We start from the raw sequence: 20,652 nt of genomic DNA on the forward strand, positions 1-20,652 counted from the left end.
ACCATTGAAAGCAGAGCAGTTGAGAGCTTGGGGAAAGTAATAGGGACCTGATGGGTGGGGATGAAACAATTTGGAAAGCTCAGGAAGGAAGCAGAAGAGAGAAATGAAGCCGTCCTTGAAATGCAAGCATACTGGAATAAACACAGAGGAAGATAGGCACCACTGAAATCATGGATGGATAGGCGAACAGGATTAAGAAAAGCAAGCACAAATCAACTAGAGATGAACAAACTTAGAATGGATTAAAGAGAATATGAAAGATATGGAAGGCAAAAGAAATGCAACATATGCATTATTGGTATCCTTTAAGAAGAAGCCTGGAGATAAAAGTAAAGTGCTTCAGGAAATAAGACTTGAATCTCCAAATGAAAAGGCTGCACTGTGATCCAGGAAAAACTGGTACACAATGAACAACACTGACACATTTCCAAGTTTTTCTCAATACTGGCCTTTAAAGACAAAGAAAAAATCTTCCATTTAGGCAACAAAAAGCAAACTATCAAAAAAGGGGGGGGGGTCAAGCTGGCATTATAACAAAACAGACTACACATTGGAATATCAAAAGCAAGAGAAGAGAATCAACGTAAAATATGAGTACGAGAGTGCGTTACTTACCTGGACTCTTAGCTTGTCGCAGAGGGTAACCCGGACCCGATGTCTGCTCCTGTCACCTGTGCCTGCTAAAGCTGCAGCCGCCATGCGCGAGTGCATCTCATCCATGCTGGCCAGGCTGGCGTCCAGATCGGCATTGCCTGCTGGGAGCTCTATTGCCTGGACCCTGGCATCCAGCCCAACAGCCAGATGCCAAGTGACAAGATCACTGCGGGAGGAGATGACTCCAGCTCCTCCTTCAGTGAGACAGGTTCTGGCAAGCTTGTCCCCAGGGCACCGTTTGTAAACCTGGAACCCACTGTCACTGATGAATTTCACACTGGCACGTCCTGCTAGCTCTTTTACTCTGAGCGGCTCATCACAGGCAAGGAAGATGCTGCCAATAACTGTGCCTGAGGGTGCTACACTGTTGGCAAGGAGATCACTGACTTCGTCTTGGATTGAATTTGGAAGCTGGCTGACCAGTGCAGGGATCTTCAGGGCTTCTTGGTTTTCCACAGCTTTGAAGGCGGAACTGGTTCCAGGTTCACCTCCCTGCTGATGGAACATCTCTTGGTCCATTATGGCAAGAAGTCCAAGTTGGGAGTTCTCCGTTTACCCAGCCCCTCAAGTTTCCACAGCTGGAGTTGAGCCCTACACCTCCATCCTTACTACCCACATCACCCTGGAGCACTGTGACTGTGCCTTCATGGTAGACAATGAGGTCATCTATGACACCTGTCATAGAAACCTCTATACTGAACGCCCAGCCTACTCTAACCTTAACTGCCTTGTTGGCCAGATTGTGTCTTCCATCACTGTTTCCCTCAGATGTGATGGAGCCCTGAATGTTGATCTGAAAGAATTTCAGACCAACCTGGTGCCCTATGCCTACATCCACTTCCCTCTGGCCACATACGCCCCTGTCATCTCTGCTGAGAAAGCCTGCTGTGAACAGCTTTCTATAGCACAGATGACCAGTGCGTGCTTTGAGCCAGCCAACCAGATGGGGAAATGTGACCCTCACCGTGGTAAATACATGGCTTGCTGCCTGTTGTACTGTGGGGACGTGGTTCCCAAAGATGTCAGTGCTGCCATTGCCACCATCAGACCAAGCACAGCATCCAGTTTGTGCACTTACCCTCCACTGGCTGGCTTCAAAGCTGGCATTAATTACCAGCCCCCCCCCCACCATGGTACCTGGTGGAGAACTGGTCAAAGTACAGAGAGTTTTGTGCATGCTGAGCAACACCACAGTCATTGCAGAGGCCTGGTCTTCCCTGGACCACAAGTTTGACTTGATGTACACCAAGTGTGCCTTTGTTCACTGTATGTGGGTGAGGGCGTGGAGGAAGGAGAGCTGTCTGAGGCCCATGAGGACATGGCTGCCCTCGAGAAGGATTATACAGAGAGTGTGTGGATTCTGTTGAAGGAGAGGGTGAAGAAGAAGGAGAGGAATACTAATTACCATTCCTTTCAACCCTGTAGCTTGTTACACTCACAACTTTAGCTTCAACATTAGCTGACAGGCATTCAAGCTTTTTGGTTAGATTGTCTTCACTTTTAACTGTCATCATGTCTTACTTTTCCATGGGTACCTGTAAGATTTTCCCATCATGTCTCAAAGTAAGGCTTTAAGAAAGAAAAAAAAAATGAGTACCCAAATTTGACTAAACATATGACCATAAAAATAAATGCTAATTGTCCCGCTCACCTATTAAGAGACCTAGATTTACAAAGAGAGTGGAATCCAGTTATGTGTGATATAGGAGATGTGTGTAAAATAGTGAAGCCCATAAAGGCTGAAGGTGTAGAGAGTTGGGCAGACATTGCTGTAGCCTGAATCTTGGCCCCCTCCCAATTCATATGTTGAAGCCCTAACCCCCCTCTATGTGGTTATGTATTGCAGATAGGGCTTTTAAAGAGTGATTAAGGTTAAATGAGGTCAAAATAGGGGGGCCCTGATCTGATAGAGCTGGTGCCCTTACAAGAAGACAAAGAGACACTAGAACATTGTCTTTGCCATGTGAAGACACAGAAGATAGAAGTCTCCAAGACAGGAGGAGAGATCTTACCAGAATGTGACTTTGCTGGCACTCTCATCTTGGATTTTCTAGCCTCCGGAACTGTGAGAAAGTAAATTTTTGTTGTTAGAGTCACCCAGTCTGTGGTATTTCTTAGGGCGGTCCAAACTAATGAACATAGATTAAAAAGCAAGTACCAATGGAGTGAAGGAGAGGGAGAGAGAAAGAAGCAATCATACCTATATGGTTGTATTCAGAATAAAAAGCATTAAATTAGTAAAAAGGGCACTTGATAATAGTAAAAGATGGAACTCATGATGTAATTTAATGTGATAAAAAAGTTGTCATGGAAACCACAGTGCCAAAATTAAAGGAAACAGGAATAGACAGAAAAGCTTTAATAATAGAAAACTTTAATTCCTACCTCTTAACACTGACAAAGTAAAAAAAAAAAAAAGAGCAGGTAAGAATATGGACTCTTTGAATGATGTAATGAGTAAGATAGCTTTTATAGATACATATTAAGCCATATACTCAGAAAACACTATACTGTCCTTTGATGTATCATTAGAACAGTCACAAAAATTATATATAAGCTGTAAAGAAAATTGCAATCAATTCTCTCAAGTAGAAATAGACAATATTCTCTGACAGTGCAATGAAATAAAAAATTAATAATAAAGATAGAAGAAAAAGCCACCTTAACTTTTGGGAACTAAAGAACACTATTTAAATTCTTAAAACTGAAATTGCAGAATATTTAGAAAACAAAAATTAAAACAACATATTGGAGACAGATCTTGAGAAAGCAGTGCTTAGAGGAAAATTCATAGCATTAAATACTTATAATTAAGAATTAAATTAAGTGAATTTTAAACATCCAATACCAGAATTTATAAAATAATGTGCATTAGAGAAAATATAGTAAAACATTAATAAAGATAAAAGCAAAAGTTAATGAATTACAAGAATTTTTAAAATGGCAAAACTAAGTCTACAAGCTGCATCTGTATAAAATATTCAAACTGTTGGCTGTACTTATTTTTTGGAATTAAAAAAATTTTAATTTCAGTATGGTTAACATACATTGTTATAGTTTCAAGTGTACAATATACTGAATCAACAATTCCATATATTACTCAGTGCTCATCAGGATGAGTGTACTCTTAATCCACATCATCTGTTTTACCCATCCTCCCATCCACTTGCCCTCTGGTAACCATCAGTTTGTTCTCTGTAGTTAGGAGTCTATTTTTTGGTCTCTTTCCCTCCCTCCCCCGTTGTTCATTCTGTTTCTTAAATTTCACGTATGAGTGACATCACATGGTATTAGTCTTTCTCTGACTTATTTTGTTTAGCATTATACTCACTAGCACCATCCATATTGTTGAAAATGGCAAGATTTCATTCTTTTTTGTGGCTGAGTAATATTCCATTGTGTGTGTGTGTATATATGTGTATATATATGTATGTATGTATATATGTATATATATGTATGTATATATATGTATGTGTGTATATATATGTATGTATGTATGTGTATATATATGTATGTATGTATATATGTGTATACATATGTATGTATATATGTGTATACATATGTATGTATATATGTGTATATATGTATGTATATATGTGTATACATGTATGTATATATGTGTATATATATGTATATATGTGTATATATATGTATGTATGTATATATGTGTATATATATACACCACATCTTCTTTATCCATTCATCAGTCGATGGACACTTGGGTTGCTTCCATAATTTGGCTATTGTAAATAATGCTGTAGTAAACAGAGGGGTGTATGTCCTTTTGAATTAGTGTTTTTGTATTCTCTGGGTTGGAGTAAAATATACTTAGCATAAATTTGCCATATTAGTGGCATACAATTTAGTGTGGCATTAATTATATTCACAGTGTTGTACAACCATCATCACTATTTATTTTCAAAATATTTTCATCACCCTAAACAGAAACTTGGTGCCTATTAAGCAATAGCTCCCCATTCTCCCTCCCCCCCAGCTCATGGTAAATGCTAATGTCCTTTTGACTCCATGAATTGGCCTATTCTAGGTATTTCATCTAAGTGGAATCATACAATATCTGTCCTTTTATGTCTGGCTCATTTCATGGAGCATGATGTCCTCAAGCTTCATCCACTTGGTAACATAGGTCAGACCTCCATGCCTTTCTATGTCTGAGCAATATTCCTTGTATGTATATATCTCATTTGCTTATGCATTCATCTGTTGGTGGACACTTGGACTGCTTCCACCTTTTGGCTACTGTGAATAATGTTGCGACACTCATTTATTTTTGCAAGGAAAAAGCAGAAATGGATGAAATAAGAAAACAAGAATTGAGAAATAATCTCAGAAAGTTAAAGGAGCTGATAGGAGATTTCTTTGGTCAACTATAGCCCAAAATAAATTTTTAAAAACTTGGATACAAATATTTAATTTCTAGAAAAGGTAAAGTTCTAAGGTTGGCCCCAGAAGGGTCTGAAAACTTAAAGAGATGAATTATACTAAAAAAAAAAAAAAAAAAAAAAGAAGAAAGAAAAGTTGGGGGTAGGCTGCCTCTCTCCACAACTACAAGGTACATTTTACAAGGTTCCCTGGTAAGCTCTTCTGATCTTAATGAGTTGATTACTCCATTGCTTTTTAAACTTTTCTAGATAAAAGTCACTGGTTTCTTTTTATGAGGTAAAGGTGACAAAAATCTGCCATGGAACGACAATAAAAAGAAAGAAAATTATAGACTGATGTCTCTTGTGACTATCAATGAAAAGGTCTTCAGTAAAATATTAGCAAACAAGATCCAGAGTGACAATAAAAGAAAAATAAAACATGACCGAGTGAGGTTGATTTCAAGAAAGGCAGGTTAGCTTAGTATTTGGGAAACTTACTGATAGAATTCACCACAGTAATGTAGTAAAACAGCAAAAGCAAAACCATGTGCTCACACCCATTGCTGCTGTGTATCTTATAAAAGTAAAATCCATTATTGATTATGGAAAAACACCTCATAAAATAGAACTAATTTTAAGTCCCCATATTTATCTTACCTCCCAAATCATCTCACACTTAACAGGCAAATAATAGAGACATTTGCATTAAATCAGGACAAAGATGTCACTCTCATCACATTATTGAGCATTAATCTTGAGGTACTTGCCAACATTTTAGATTTAAAAAATGAGATATACAAATTGGAGAGGAGGAGGTAAGATAACCATATTTGCAAATAATGTGACTGTGCCTAGAAAACAAAATTCACTGAAAGATCACTGCCAGAAGCAATCAGCAGAGAATGGAGTAGTGTGGCTTGATTAAAAAAAAAAAAAAATCCATAGTCCTTATCCAGGGCGCCTGGGTGGCTCAGATGGTTAAGCGTCTGCCTTCGGCTCAGGTCATGATCCCAGGGTCCTGGGATCGAGTGCCGCATCGGGCTCTCTCCTCCTTGGGAGCCTGCTTCTCCCTCTGCATCTCTCTCTCAGTCTCTCATGAATAAATAAATAAAATCTTTAAAAAAAAAAAAATAGTCCTTATCCATACAAACAACAACAGTTGGTGTCAGGATACAATGAAGAAAAGGACCATGTGTCTAGAGAAGCTGATCGTGAAGTTCCCATGGAAAAATAAAAGGGCAGGAACAGCCAGGGAAAGTCCTGGCTTTGATGAACATATATTATAAAGCTAAAATGATTAAAGCACCTTGGTACTGCGGAAAAGGTAGTTACATCAATGGGACACGAGAAGTTTCATTGCTTTTTGTGGATCACAAAAAAAATTTGAAAACTCTTCTGTGTGTCTTATATAAATGTTCATAAAAATGTGCGTATATACTTGTGTGTGCATAGAACAGTTTTGGAAGTATATTCAAGAAACTAACAGTTGTTGAGTGGCTGAGAGATAGAGGTGGGAGGGGTGTTATATTTCATCGTATTTTCTTGTCTAACTTTTGAATTTTCTACCATTTATGGTATTGTCTCTTCACAGATGTTACTCTTTTTTTTCCCAAAACCAACATAGGATATGAATAAGGTAAAAAAATGTTGAGGGTGGGTATGGAATGATGTGCTTGGATCACTCCAGCAAGGGCTCTGAACTGCTGAACTCCCAGACCCAAACACCTTAAGAGAGACTTCACAGATTCATGCTGGAGTGGACACATTGACATTAGAGTTTCATCATTTTCCAAGTTTCCCCCCCTCTGGCCTTCTATCCTTCCATTCAGTCTCCAGTTGGAGGCCAGAGAGTGCCTTGTTTGTGGGGGCTTAACCCTTACCTCCATGAACTCCACTTACCTGAAGCTGGTGCTCCTTTCCTGGTAAAACCCAAGTAGTGGTCCAATAAACACGTAATGAGTGTTTTGCAGACACAGCTTGAAGCTAAGTCCCCTATGTTCCTCTTGATAGACTCCTGCCCCAATCCCTTTCTGTATGGAAACTCTGGAGGGGCCCACATCCCTGTCTGCTGGCCAATCTCCAAGACAAAAGGAAGTCGTCTTCTGAGAAAACACTACAATTTATTGGTCGGCAGGAAGAACGCTACAGGTGTATTTGACTTTGGTTTTAGATGGTAATTCAAACATGGGTGCGTGGATCTTGCCCTTTACGAGTATTCCCATCTGCAGGGCCTTTGATAAGTAGTAGGGGAAGTGGCTAAGCTGGATAAATTCCAGTCTTGAAGTTCCTTTCTTGTCCTGTCCCCTTTGGGAGAAGGCTTATGTAAGCTAGAGTGGCAGCTGAGTCTTGAGTCAAACATTTGCTAAGACTCTATCACGAACACAGGTCTGTACTCGGTCACTATGTACACACTTGTACTAGGAAGAAAAAGGGCTCCAGGATGAGGACTCTCCCCCAAAAATGCCCTGCCACCAGTTCCTTAAATTGAAAATCTAAGGTGAGGAGAACTCAGAGAGTCTTCAGCTTGCCAGAGCAAGAGGACCTCTCCACGGGCAGCAGTTATAAAACCTGACTTTTGGCTTGGGGAACACCCAAAAAAGTCCAAGCTCTTGTGTGCTCAGTTTGTGACTTTTTTTTTTCTTTTTTTCTTTTAACAGAAAACAATTTGTTGTTTTAGCCACCAGGCCTTTACGTTTGTTATAACCAACTGTGAAAGAGCCTCATTTCAGCTTCTTTCCTAAAATGAGTTAAACACCAATTAGAAATCAGAAACTTCCTCACATGAGAAAAATTACACCTGCATTTTTCCCTTTATATTGTGTTGATATTTCACTTTAGGTTCTGATAGCCAAAGGTGCCAAGATAAGCAATCTGACATGTTTAATTTATTGTGCTCTTTACACAGTAGCAAAAATCTTCTTCCTGAAAAATCATTTTGCCTAAGTCTCTTTTCTTTCTCAGATCTACGTAGCTGCGCCTGCCATCGATTTCCCACAGCAGGTTATTCTAAGCCCTCACTGTCCTGTCTGTTTCCTCTCCTCCTGGCAACCTTCCTCTCTATCAGCAGGATTCCTGTTTCTCTTCAGCGCCAACTAGCTGTGTGGCTAAGAGCCAGTCGCTTGACTCTCGTGGTCTCTTTGTCCTGGGGTGTCTCGGAGGCAGGGTGGAGGTGTCCTAGGGCATTTGAAAATAAAGCAGCGGAAAAGCTGCCCTTGAGAGTAACCTGCACTGGGCGGTTTTCCCCATGACTGAGGAAGGAAAGCTAGTGGTGAGCAAGCTGATTCAGTGCTAACATTGTTGCCACATGATCCAGGGAAGAAACATGTCTCTTTCAAAATAGAAACAGATTTTTTTTTTTTCCCCCAGAGGTACTCCTGCATCCATCCTTCCTTTCCTCTTCATACTGAATTGACTCCAAAATTTCAAATAGCACTAGAGGAAGGCATAAGATTTTTGTGGCTTCCCAAGAGCTGCATTTTTTTTTTTCTTTTGAGTGACTTAAGGATTTCTAAGTTACTTTCCAGCTTGGAAAATCATATGACCTGTGAACATGTGCCTTTCCTCAGCTCAAGAAGCCATTTAAAGCAGACTTATCTGCTTTATGCAGGCTCTGCTCACTCCCCTCGACAGCCATCTCCTCCATCTGAAATATTCTTTTTTGACATTTCTCACAAACCATGAGCCTCCTGGCTTTCCTGCCTGCGATGAGCAATTCCATCTGGACTGGACCACTTCACGCAGCCTGGGAGCCTCCTTATCTTTAAGGTATGGGGCAAAATGTAGATGAGCGTAGTCACGGTGGTAGGAAGAGTAGTATTAGCGGTAAAAACAAAACTAAGACTTGTGTGGTAACAGCAGCTCATGTTTGTTGAGCTCCTTTTCTGTGCTAAGCATTCTGTGTTCGTTATCTTACTGATTCTTCACAACAACCTGGGAGGTGGGTATTATTATTCACCCAGTTTTTTCAGAAGGGGAGACTGAGGCATAGGGAGGGTTATGAAACTTGGTTTTAAGATGGGACTAGTGAAGGAAGGCTTGCAACAGAGGCTGTTTGACTTCCACCACCCACGCTTTTACCGCTGTTGAGGAATAGTTACCTGTGCTTGTTTGTGTTGTTTTTAAGCTGTGTCTGTCCCATCTTTCTCATGAGACTCCTGGAAGGCAGGTCGTGTCTCCTTTCATACCCTGTCCCAGTGCTGTAATAATAACTAAGCGAGTAACTTCTTGCTGCCATTACCTCTTAGGGGAAAAGAATTTTCCAGTTAGCTGTAACTGGGCCGGTTCCCTGATTCAGATGAATTTTCCCCAATAGCAGAGTACATGCCCCAGGCCATCGGGGGGGATGTGGAAGGTTTTGAAGGTTTTGTTCAAGTTGTTTCTCTTTGCCATTTCATGGCCATACTTCTGAGTGTTTGAATTGGCTAATAGGGAATCTGAATATGAAAGATACGGACCGCTCACTTAGAGTTATGTTAAGAGCTAATAAAGATTTTAGAGTCACTTCCAACAGGATAAGATCAGTGTCCTGGACTGAGCTATTTTGGTACATCAATTTCAACTTGTTTTAATGGCCTTTGGCCTCCTGCTTAATGTCAGTTGAGGCAACAGATTAACTCCCCATAAAGAGTGGCTTGTCATGTCTTGTTGCTTAATTCTGGGTTTTATGGAGAACTAGGAGAGAGATTTATCGATTAAAGCAAATGACTCTGTTGTGTCCTCTAAAGCCGTTGGGGTCAATGTCTTCCTTTAGCATCTGCAAAACTTTCTATGCAATCGAGTGATCAACAACTATATCTTGATGAGAGTGGTGCTGATTCTGGAACAAGTGTTAATTTTAGATGTCTTAAAAAAAAATCACAGTCTTGAGAGTAGTCCAGTTATTAAGTGATGTTTTGGTTGTATTATGTCAGAGGGAAATAAACAGGAAGGAACATTTTAATAGTGTAAAATTTCTCTGAGATGTTAAAGATTGAAGAAGGCCACAGTTGGCCACTCCTTTCTTTAAATCGAGATGCAACATGGCACTTGGTTTCTTACTATCTATCTGGGTCAGGAAGAAGCTGTGACTCCTATCGATTCTTCACCTGTCCTCTCATTCAGAAAAATTTGACAACTTCTGGTTTTACTTCTCTCTTTCAATCTTCTACCACTTTTGGAAAATGACTTTCTGCCTGTCATGTAAGAATAAGGCATCCAAAGGGAGGAGAGGACAAGATAAGTGTGGGAGTTCTCATGATTACTTCCTCGCCCTGGCCATGGGCCCTGGCTCCCCACTTGTTGGTTTTCTGTTATTCTGACTTTGTGTTGCACAGGTCTGTTGGATAGTGAGTAAGTACCTGAGTGATGGGCTCATGCTATCTAGGTTCCATTCCATTGTATGCCATTGGCCGAGCTTACCTGTAAAATGGGGACAGTAGTACCTCCTGTAGATGGCTGACGTTGAGCATTGATGCTAAGCACCCGGACAGTGCCTAACTCCTACCGCATGGCCCCTGGTGTCTGTGATGATCATTTTCTTTCCCTTTGAAGTTCTGGTCTCTTGACCTATGATCTCTGCCCCTTTTACTATATTCTACATAATGTAGTCAGATGCATCTTCAAACAGTGCTGCTTTGATGTTGTTGTTGTTGTTATTTTCTGGTTAAGAAAAAAAAGAAAATTCACTGGCTTCCCATGCTATGAAATCAAATTCAGATTTCTCATCGTGGCATTCAGGGTCTTCTATAATCTCACCAGAACCCCTGGCTTTGACTGACGTTCTATCCTTCCACTGCTGAGGATGCTTTGAGTTGTTGCCACTAGGCTGATGAGCACCCTGGTGATTCTGATAAACGTGGTCTCAAGCACGTTTTGGGCAGTGTTGCTTTAGTGTTAGCCAGCCTGCTCCGTCTACGGTATTGCTTTGCCTGTTCAATGTATACATCTTATTTCTCTAAATGTTATTTGCCTCAAGGGCAAGAGCTTGGTCTTTGTATCTCTGCAGAAAAGAGTTAACATAGCAGTCCTCGGACTGCTAGCCTTGGAAAGGCCTGATGGCAAGGTTGGCTCTTGGCTGGTGTCTAGGAACCTGGTTCTCTGAGTGCTCTCAGTCCACAGTTAACTGATAGGTATGGTGCGTCGTGCCTAGAGTTTTGTGCACAAATCTAACTTATGCTTGAACACCTGCTTCCCTCTGGGAGTCTGGAATTTTTTAATGTGCTAGTCAGCAAGTACCTACATGACCAGCAGTAAAAAAACCTCGGGCACTGAGTCCCTAAGGAGCGTCCCTAGGCTGAATCCTGGCACACATGTTGCTGCATTTTTGTTGCTGGGGGCCGTGTTCTGTCTGTGACTGCCCATGGGAAGGAGAGAGCGTGAGGACATCTGTATGTGGACTCCCCCAGGCTCACCCTCTGTCTTTTCTTATGATCTGCCTGTGTACTCTTACTGTGCTGCTGTATAAAGTCTTAGCTGCAAGAACGATAAGCTGAGTGCTGTGAGTTCTTGTAGTGAATGCCCAACCGTCGGGGTGGTCTTGGGTCCCTTGACATAGCGTTCTTTCCAAAACAGTTCTTAGAGTGGGTGCTCAATAAATATTTTGTGATTAAGTGTCCTGAGTCTCATAACATTGCAGATGCTTAAACAATTCAAACTCTTTTCTTTGTACCGTTTCCTGTTCATTTCAGCACCTGTAAGTTGTATCTGTATATGAAGAGGTCAATATTTGTAATGCAGGATAGATTCACCGTGTGCTTGCCCTATCTACCGAGAATTGTTCTGGTTTTGCTTATTCACTTTCTTTTCCTTCCCCACATTTCAGGCATGGTTTGATATTGCCAAACCAGTTCTTTTGGGCTTTTGAGATGTAGGATCAAGGGGAGAGATGGAGGGACAGAAGGAGTGAGCTTTGGGGACCAGATCTAGAAGAAGTGTTCAGTGGGGGGAATCTGAAGAAGAGCAGTGCATGAAAGAGCTCGTGTGAGGTCAAGTCACCATATGAACAGAAGAGGGTTTTATGAATTGTTGCTGCGTACTAACCTCCCTGTAACACCGCTTGAGAAAGGGAGAAAGAGAATTCGTTGTTTGGAAATTACTTCTGGATTGCTTCTGAATTGTTTTTCTCTGACAGTGACCCATGCCTAAGACCAAATCATGGTTCACAACTGAGGTTTTCAGGTTTTCATAGATTTGGCTTGGGGATAGGAACTGTTGCTTTTGTAGTTCTGAATTCCATGTCTAAATCCTCAGTAAGTTCTCCCTCCCTCCCTCCCTCCCTCCCTCTCTCTCTCTCTTTCTTTTTCTTTCTTTTTTTCTTTCTTTCAGGTTCTTGATGACACTGAATGATTGCTTCATTCCCAACCGTTTATTGAATACTTTTGACGTGCCAGGCACTGAGTGTGGGGATACAGAGATGAACAAAAAGAAGTCCTTGCCCACATCACAGAGGGGAGCCTGACTTTCACACATGCATTTCCAATCCCATGTGTGAAATATTGGTCGGAGAATATGGAGCCCAGAGGAGAGAATCTCTCAAGCTTAGCTGAGCATTGTTCCCATCTAGGCCTGATGCACAAGGAAAAGAAAACCTGGTCTTTACCTAGTTTCAGTAACAACTAGAAGAGTTTAGAGAAAAAGTACATGGCATGTGTGACGAGGAAGGAGGCCTCTAAGAGAAGGAAGGGTATCTGGGTTTGTTTCTGGAGCCTCGGCCAAGTGTCCTTGCAGCAGAATTCTCTAAGGTCTAAGGTTTACAGGTCCAGAAACTTGATTAGGTTTGATTTGAATTTCCTGAGAGGGCATCGACTGCTTAGGTGAGGAGTCCTATTAATCAGCTAATGAGACTGATATGTCAAGGAGAATGACATATTTCTGGTGACAAAGACCTCTGTCCCAGAAACCACAGTACTCATCAGCTTGATCATCACATTCTGTTCCAACTGATAGACCTTATGGCAAACCAGTCAATAACCAGACTTGATGAGCAAGAATCAGGGCTAGAGGAGTCTATTAAATGACCTGCATGTTTTATGCTGGGGTAAAGTGGACCATTCATATCTGTCTTCTGAATAGCCATGGCCAAAAGATGTTAAACTCAAAATCTGATGATCAAGACTCCTTTGCACCTGGGGAAAGCTTGAGTGAGCACGATCTACATTTGTCTCTAAGGCCTCACTTTCCTATGATGATATGAGTGATAAGCATTCTTTTTTGTGTTAAGTCATTTTTTAAGGAGATGTGAATCTTTTTCATTGTACTATAAGACAAGTTCTGTTTCTCTGGCAGCCATTGACCTTAAAGTGACAACACATATGTCCATTCTGATTATTACTTTTATTGCTATTTATTTATTTGACAGCGAGAGAGGGAACACAAGCAGGGGAAGAGGGAGAAGCAGACTCCCCACTGAGCAGAGAGCCCAACACAGGGCTCGATCCCAGGACCCTGGGATCATGACCTGAGCCGAAGGTAGACGCTTAATGGCTGAGCCACCCAGGCGCCCCTTGATTATTAATTTTAAAATAGTTTAAATCATGAGCCTTGGAGGGTGTTCTGATGTCCATTTTGGGGGGTTTGGCAGAGGAGGAGCATCCCATAGTACCCATCATGCACCTGCAGGAGGAGGAGCCCAGACACAGGGACCACCTTACATGTCATGGTCTTGAATTTCACTGTTTACTTATGTTGTGCTGGTGAAGTACTTAAAATTTATTTTTCTCACTGTCTAAATATCAATTTCAGCTGCTGGTCTTTACCTTTCTTTAGCAGCTGCCTATGTGATCTCCATAGAATTAATTAGCATTAATAATTTTTGCAAATATATTGACATTTATTAACTTGGAAGTGCCACCCCTTAGAAAAACATGCCATACAGTGGTTAAAATAATCAATTCACAGACTGCCTATGACTTCTCATTGTATATTTATCAATACTTACTTCACCGACTAAGTGACTTGCCCAAGATCACACACCTAGTTGGTAGTGGAGTTGCCATAACTTTGCAACTCATATTATTTTGTATGTATATTATTGCATATTTTATTTGTATTATGTGCCAGTATCTCTGAAAGAGAACATATGTTTATTGAGTGCAGGCGTTTGTGTCGTCTTTTTTTTTTTTTTTGTACTTTGAGTGCCTAGCATGCAGCCTAGGGGTGAAAAAAAGATTTGTCGGATAAATGATTACATGATACCAATACAAAGGACAAAAACCTTAGGTTTCTTCTTGGTCCTCATGAGACGTTGCTCCCACTTCATCACATAGAAAGAATAAAGAGCATATTCGTTATTCATTCAGCACCTGTTACGCTCAAGGCGATCTCCTAGGTGCTGGACGAACAAAGACAGTATGGGCGAAGCATTGCTGCAAAGATACAGAGACCATAAGGGAAAACACAGAAGTGACTAATGCACATTACAAGTGCCCTAAAGGAGACACAAATGCATGATGATCGCACATCCGAGAAGGGAACTATCACACTTTGTGGGAGAATGAGAGAAGGCTTCTTGGGGGAGGTGATTTGACCTGAATCTAGGAGCAGCATCTGAAGCTCAGAGACGAAAATAAGCTCATAGATTGGAAGGGGGGGGGGGTGGGCAAAGGGCACAGGAGGAAATAGGAAGGTGAATGAGATTTGGAGTGCTGCAGGAGGTCTCCCTTAGGTGGTATGTGAGACGCAGTGCGTGTGTGTGGAGGGGAGTGGAGCAAGAATGGAAGGTCAGGGAAGTTCTTTGGCCATGTTGGCTTGTCCAGGCCCAGGGCCTTGCACTTGGTACACTCACCTGTATGCTCTTCATGTAGGAGAGTGACCCTGTAGGTTATTAGGCGGCAGGAGGCGGGCTGGTTTTGGGGGGCAGGGGAATGAGGCAGGGAGGTAAGTTGGGAGGGGATTGCAATGATTGAGGAACAGGTAGGGGGCAGTGAACCATGAGGGAGCAGCAGAGATGAAAAGGAAGGGGCAGTATGGTAGCCTGAGGGTATGACGTGGGAAATGCACGAGCAAGGAGCCATTAACAGCATGCATTTCCTACTTATCACAGCTTGTTAAGACCGTCTGTGTAAACACTGATCTCATCTGCCTGTGAGATCCTACAGGACAAGGCCCATGTAATGCTCATGTACTGAAATGGGCATGGCTGGTGTGTGGGAAATGTTTGTTGGATAAATGAATGGAAGTTTGGAGACTTGGCGTGGTAATGGCAGCTGAATGTTGGTGGCAATAACATGTTTCTTTGGGGACCTGCTGGAATTTGGGGGTGTGGTCTATTTTTCTGATGCACTTTCTGGAAACAGATGACAGAACTGGAGAACACTTAAAAGCTGATGCTTAAGTGGGGACGAGATAAAAAGAGTGTGTGGGGGGGGTAGTATACTTGAGTTTAGAGAAAATCCAGTAACTTCTTTCAAGATGTCAGGTGAGCCTGGAGAGAAAGTGCAGCATGGCGTCCATCAGGGGAGACAGGAATGTGGAACAAAGCTTGGACAGAAGGGGGGGACTGGGTCGGATGCGCGGGCGGCGTTAGCCAGTGAAAGCTGGAGGGAAGGAGGAGTAGCCTAATGAGAGGCGGGAAAGGGAGGAGTTGAGCGTTCAGGGTCTGGAGTCAGACTGCCTGAGTTCAAAGGCTGGCTGTCCTCCTGACTCATTGTGTGGTTTCAGTGACTTCACTTTCTCTTGACTCAATTTCCTCTTCTACACAGGGAGGGTAGTAATAATAGCTGCCTAAAAACATGTGCAGCCCTCAGAACAGAGCCTGGAAGGTGACAAGCCCTCCATAAGCATTAATGACTCTTCTTATCAAAACCCACTCTGACTACTTTGTATGTGGGACCCGTTAATCCTTCCTAACTAGGGAGGTGATCTTATCCTCAGGCCACAACTGAGGAAACCCGTGCACAGAGGTGGCATAGTCTGCTCAGATTCACACAGCCACGTAGTGGAGAAGCTTACCACAGATCGATTCCTCCCCAATCCACCGGGCGCCAGCTCAGGCACTCTCCCCTCGAGCACACTGCCTGAGCTCCGTGGATAAGGTGAGACCACTTTGGACGAAGTTAGACTTGCTCACCAGGGACTGGGGAGCTGTGGCAGACGTTGGAGCAGGGACATCAAGTGAGCAAAGTGTATGCTGCCAAGATTCACCCGGCAGGGCAGTCTCGTAAAAGAGCAGGGGTGGGGGGTGGGGAGGACTGGGGTGCTGAGGATTCAGACCGACGACGGCTCAGGCACTGGCGAGGTGCGGCGAGCCCAGAGTGGAACTGTGCTGGGACTAGCCAATTTGTGCCTGACGCAACGAGAGGGAACTGTCTGTCTGGGATGGAAACCCCCTGAAGGGGCACGAGCGTGCGGAGTGGAGCTTGGCGTGCCCACGTGCAGGTATCAAATGCGGGACCCTCGGAAAATACTGATACTGTGAGCTCTAATGAGGAAGTTGGGAGGGGAGTCACTTCAGTAACTGCTCCCTTCGAGAAAAGTGCGTTTAGAAGAACCAGCCCAGAGAATAGCGCCTGAGCGTCAAAGTGAGGCATGTTGTTATTTTTAGTGGCAGTTGGTTCTGATGGAACACCCCGGGTAGCCTTTACCTCACTGACAATCCAGCTCTGCCTCCCCCCTTTATTAAGGAAGGAAGCTGATGGATGGTTCCTTTCTTCCCTGGAGGTGGATGTTTTCTGTAAACAGTTGGCTTGTGATCTCCTTTCAAAAAGGAGGTTTCTGGGGCGCCTGGGTGGCTCCCTCAGTTAAACCTCCAACTCTTGATTTCAGCTCAGGTCATGATCTCAGGATTCTGGGATGGAGCCCCACTTTGGGCTCCACACTCAGCAGGGAGTCGGCTTGCTTCTCTCCCTCTGCCCCCCCCCCCCCCCCCCCCCCGCTTGTGCTTGCTCTCACTCTCTAAAATAATAAATAAATAAATCTTTAAAACACGCACACACACACACACAAAACAAGAAGGAGGTTTCTACCTCACGGTAATTCTCATCCATAATGAGCGCAGGGCTTTGTATTTGAGACTTAAGCGAATCAGTTCTGTTGACTTCCTGTTTTCTGTTTCCGGCCTCAGCAGAACTTCCCATTCAAGTGGGACCAAGCAGCAAACACAAAGCTGGAATTTTCTCCTAAAGCTGATGTGCCTTGGGGATATAGTAAGTTCATGGGGTTGGTGTTTGTCTCGCCCCGCTCTGGAAGTGCGTCCTCCCACCAAGGGGAGCGACCTGGGCTTGCTGTGGGCCCGTGCTCGAGCCTTCGTGCTGGGCTCCGGGCTCCCAGAGCCTCCAGACCCGCCGCTCCCACGGGGCTCTGCGCCAGACCTGGACGTCACAGCAGCCTCTCCCTTGGACAGTGCCTGAGGATAGTATAGTTTGGTTTATCTTCTTTAGGTTTTCTGTGAACGTTTTCTCCGTTAGTGTTAAAGGGTGAGGCAGACAGACCTCAGTTTTTCCTCCCCTCCTCATTATTCTTTCTCTGTTTATAATTCACAATTATGTTCCCTTTCATTGTCTCATTGCTTCTGTCATAGTACCTCGTATGGTGGTTATTGTAATCCCCATTTTACAGAACGTGAAACTGAGCTTTAAGTGAATTGTCCTAACTGGGCCCAAATCACTCACCTAATAACAATGCCGAGACTGAGTCCTCAGTCTTCTGTCTTCGGGTGTCGCAGGCTTGCTCTTTCTCACTACCGCACGGCTTTTCTGGTGGAGGTTGGAGTGAGCCCGATGCTGACAGAAAGGAGAGGAAGTGGTGGTTGGCCTGGGAATCCTGAATAGCCCTCATCCACCATTGAATCATGTGCCCTGGTTAATAACATAGAAAATGTTAAGTAAATGTATTTCCACCCAATTCTTCAGACACATAGGACTTTGAGTCTTCTCTGGTGTCACAGACTTTAGGATGATGTGACCAGGGGAGTCACTGTCTGCCTTCAAGGAGAAAAACTACACAAGTCAGATGTGGGCCTGCTGGTGGTTGACACCTGTACTCGGGACCTGCGTTTCTCCGTTGGCTTTTGAGCCGAGGACAGTAGCACAAAGATACTTTCATTTCCCTGCTCCCCAAATCTTGGTAAGGCAGACGGGTGTGGGGAATCAGTTTGGAGTTGGGCTTGATGGTTCTATGAAGACTTTAACATGTAGTCAGTCCCGGAGGTGTCAAAAGGGGATTGGGATTTGTGGCCACGCGGCAGCAGCTAGAAAGAGAGCTTTGTGTCTTGGGAACAAATAAGAAATAGGGCAGAGGCAATGAGTGAGGCTCACAGAAGCCTTGGTTGCTCCTTTTGCCTGGCGCATCTTTGGAATGATCCCACTCATCCAGGGCTCTGAAAGGGTCCCTTTCATTTTGGAAGGGTCCCCGGGGCTATACATGTCGCTAAATTGTCCTGATAGACAGTAAACCCCAAGGGCCCTTCTGTGCCATGGCCTTGGGCTGGCACTTGTTTTCCTGACATGGTCTGTGAGTAGTCCCCAAGCCAGAGGGTGCCCTATCCTGAAGCAAGCCCCTCCCTTCGCCCCAGAAAGCAGAAGTGCATGGGTGGGTGGTGGTGATCTGGACACTGGCCTGGGGCCCCTGGCCACATTGCTGTGAGATCCTCACTGTTCTCTCTCCGGACTGCCAGATGGCAGGGAATGAATAAGGGAAGTCAAATATTATGGCAAGGAGAGGCTGACAAACCTGCTCACGGTCAGCAGAAGTCTCTCACTGCAGTGGGATGCTGAGAGAGGGGGAGGCTGAGATGTGGGAAGGAAGCTCAGAAGTCTCAGTCCTAAGGTCAAGGTTTAAACAATGAAAAAACACCCCCAGGCTTGACTGTGGTGGAGGTATGGGGTTAATATTCCCTGTAACTGTCTGAAGGGAATGGGGTGAGATGAGACCCAAAGGGCATCTGCAGATAGAGGACACAGGAAGTGATAAAGAACATAGTCTCATGATTGACCAGAGGCTATCTGGTTGCCAGGCACAGACCTCCATAGAGGGCTCCTACTTCTGCGTTTTGCGCCCAGACAGCCGGCCAATATATTCTTAAAAAGCCCGCGACAGAATTTTTTGTACACTGAATTCTGTTTTGAAGGCACAAGGGAATATTACCCCTTAAAAGAATGTCAGGGGAATCACTTTGGAAAAGCAAAGAGTCATTTTAAGACATAGACACTCAACAATTGCTTTTGAATCTCTGGATTTTAATGCATTTGCCCAGAGTAGGGTTGGGCATTTCACCCTTCCACCGGGTGGGACAGTTTTTCTCTTACATAGATGGCCTGTAAAGTTCTTAACTGAGCATTGTAATGAACTATTTCCCAGCTATTTTTACTTTTGATGTTCAAGAGTGGGGGGAAACGATTTCCTGTAATAGAATTTAAACCACATGAAAAAGTGATTTTCTTTAAAAAACTGTTCTTTTTCAAGGAAAGGCCTTCTCCAACAGCACTTTTGGTGACAGTTACCAAAGGACAATCCTACCAACAGAGACACTCAGCCTTTAAGTCTGGCTTTTGGAAAACGAACATTAATTCTTTTTTTCTAAGAAGGACACTGTGAGCTCAGTCATGTACACTATGAAAATAATTGGTGTGTGTTAGTGCACTTCGTGCCAGATTTCATGCTTGTTGAAAGGTGATTGGAATCAAACCAGCATATTTAAAGGTCAACTGGTTGTTCTTAAACAGTGCAGAATTTTAACCCTTTCATAATCATGGATTGTAACCACATGGCCATTTTAGGAAAGAGAAGAGACTGCGTACTGCCTTTTAATTTCCTGACCCTTTTTTCTTAAATTTTTAAAAAGTTCTCAGGGATCTCTTGTGGAGGAAAAGGGTCTGAGAAATGAATTCTCAGCTGGTATTTGGAAATGGGTGGGAATAGAGACTTAGCTCTTTCTAAACTACTAAATTTAGGTCAGGGCTCTAATGGGACAGTGCACATCACATAAACCATGTCTAAATGTCATGTTGCAAGTTCTCTTTTTATTAAGTACCTCTGATTCACTAGCAAGTGCTAGTAATAGCCAAGTCTCTTTCTTCCTACTTTTGAACACTTTTTTTTTTTTTTCTTAGCTCCTGGCAAAGCTTGGTGGATAAAGTGCTATGTATTCATCAATATGTACCCCAGCCCTTTGATGTTGACTGTGTTTCTGGGTAATTCGCTAGGCTTTGGGTTTTGATGCCTCTCCCCCACGTTAAATGGTTTATTTTGTTGATTTTCAGAATGCCTTCTGTGTACCAGTCTCTTTGTTGAGTTTTCCAAAATAAGGTCGGAGGCTCACCTCTCTCAAAAAAGTAGGGTGACTTTTAGTCATTGGGTGCTGAAACTTCTGGTTTTCTGGATTAGTGTCCTGGGGAGTCCTAGAAACTTTTCAACATTTCATGATGAGGACTTCAGTTTGCAAGCTACAAAAAACAATCTTTTTTTTTTTTTTTAAAGATTTTTTTTTTTATTTATTTATTTGAGAGAGAGAGAGAAACAGCATGATACGGGAGAGGGTCAGAGGGAGAAGCAGGCTCCCCACTGAGCCAGGAGCCCGATGTGGGACTCGATCCCAGGACTCCGGGACCATGACCTGAGCCGAAGGCAGTCGCTTAACCAACTGAGCCACCCAGGCACCCAAAACAATCTTTTTTTAATACTTATTTATTTTTTAAAATTTTAT

The 20,652-nt window shown here is 43.1% G+C and overlaps 1 protein-coding gene and 1 pseudogene across 1 annotated transcript in view; both read left to right on the top strand.

Moving 5' to 3' along the window:
• Positions 1 to 697: 697 nt before the first annotated feature.
• Positions 698 to 2,055, top strand: LOC116632407 (annotated as a pseudogene).
• A 6,324-nt stretch (positions 2,056 to 8,379) lies between these two features.
• Positions 8,380 to 20,652, top strand: part of PDE4D (phosphodiesterase 4D) — a 1,449,177-nt gene continuing 1,436,904 nt past the window's right edge. The window contains exon 1 of the mRNA XM_032403448.1: positions 8,380 to 8,801. The gene's annotated coding sequence lies outside the window, so the exon portion shown is untranslated. The remainder of the gene's footprint in view (positions 8,802 to 20,652) is intronic.

This window comes from Phoca vitulina, unplaced genomic scaffold (genome assembly GCF_004348235.1).
Source record: "Phoca vitulina isolate PV1807 unplaced genomic scaffold, GSC_HSeal_1.0 scaffold6, whole genome shotgun sequence".
In the NCBI taxonomy this organism is placed as follows: domain Eukaryota; kingdom Metazoa; phylum Chordata; class Mammalia; order Carnivora; family Phocidae; genus Phoca; species Phoca vitulina.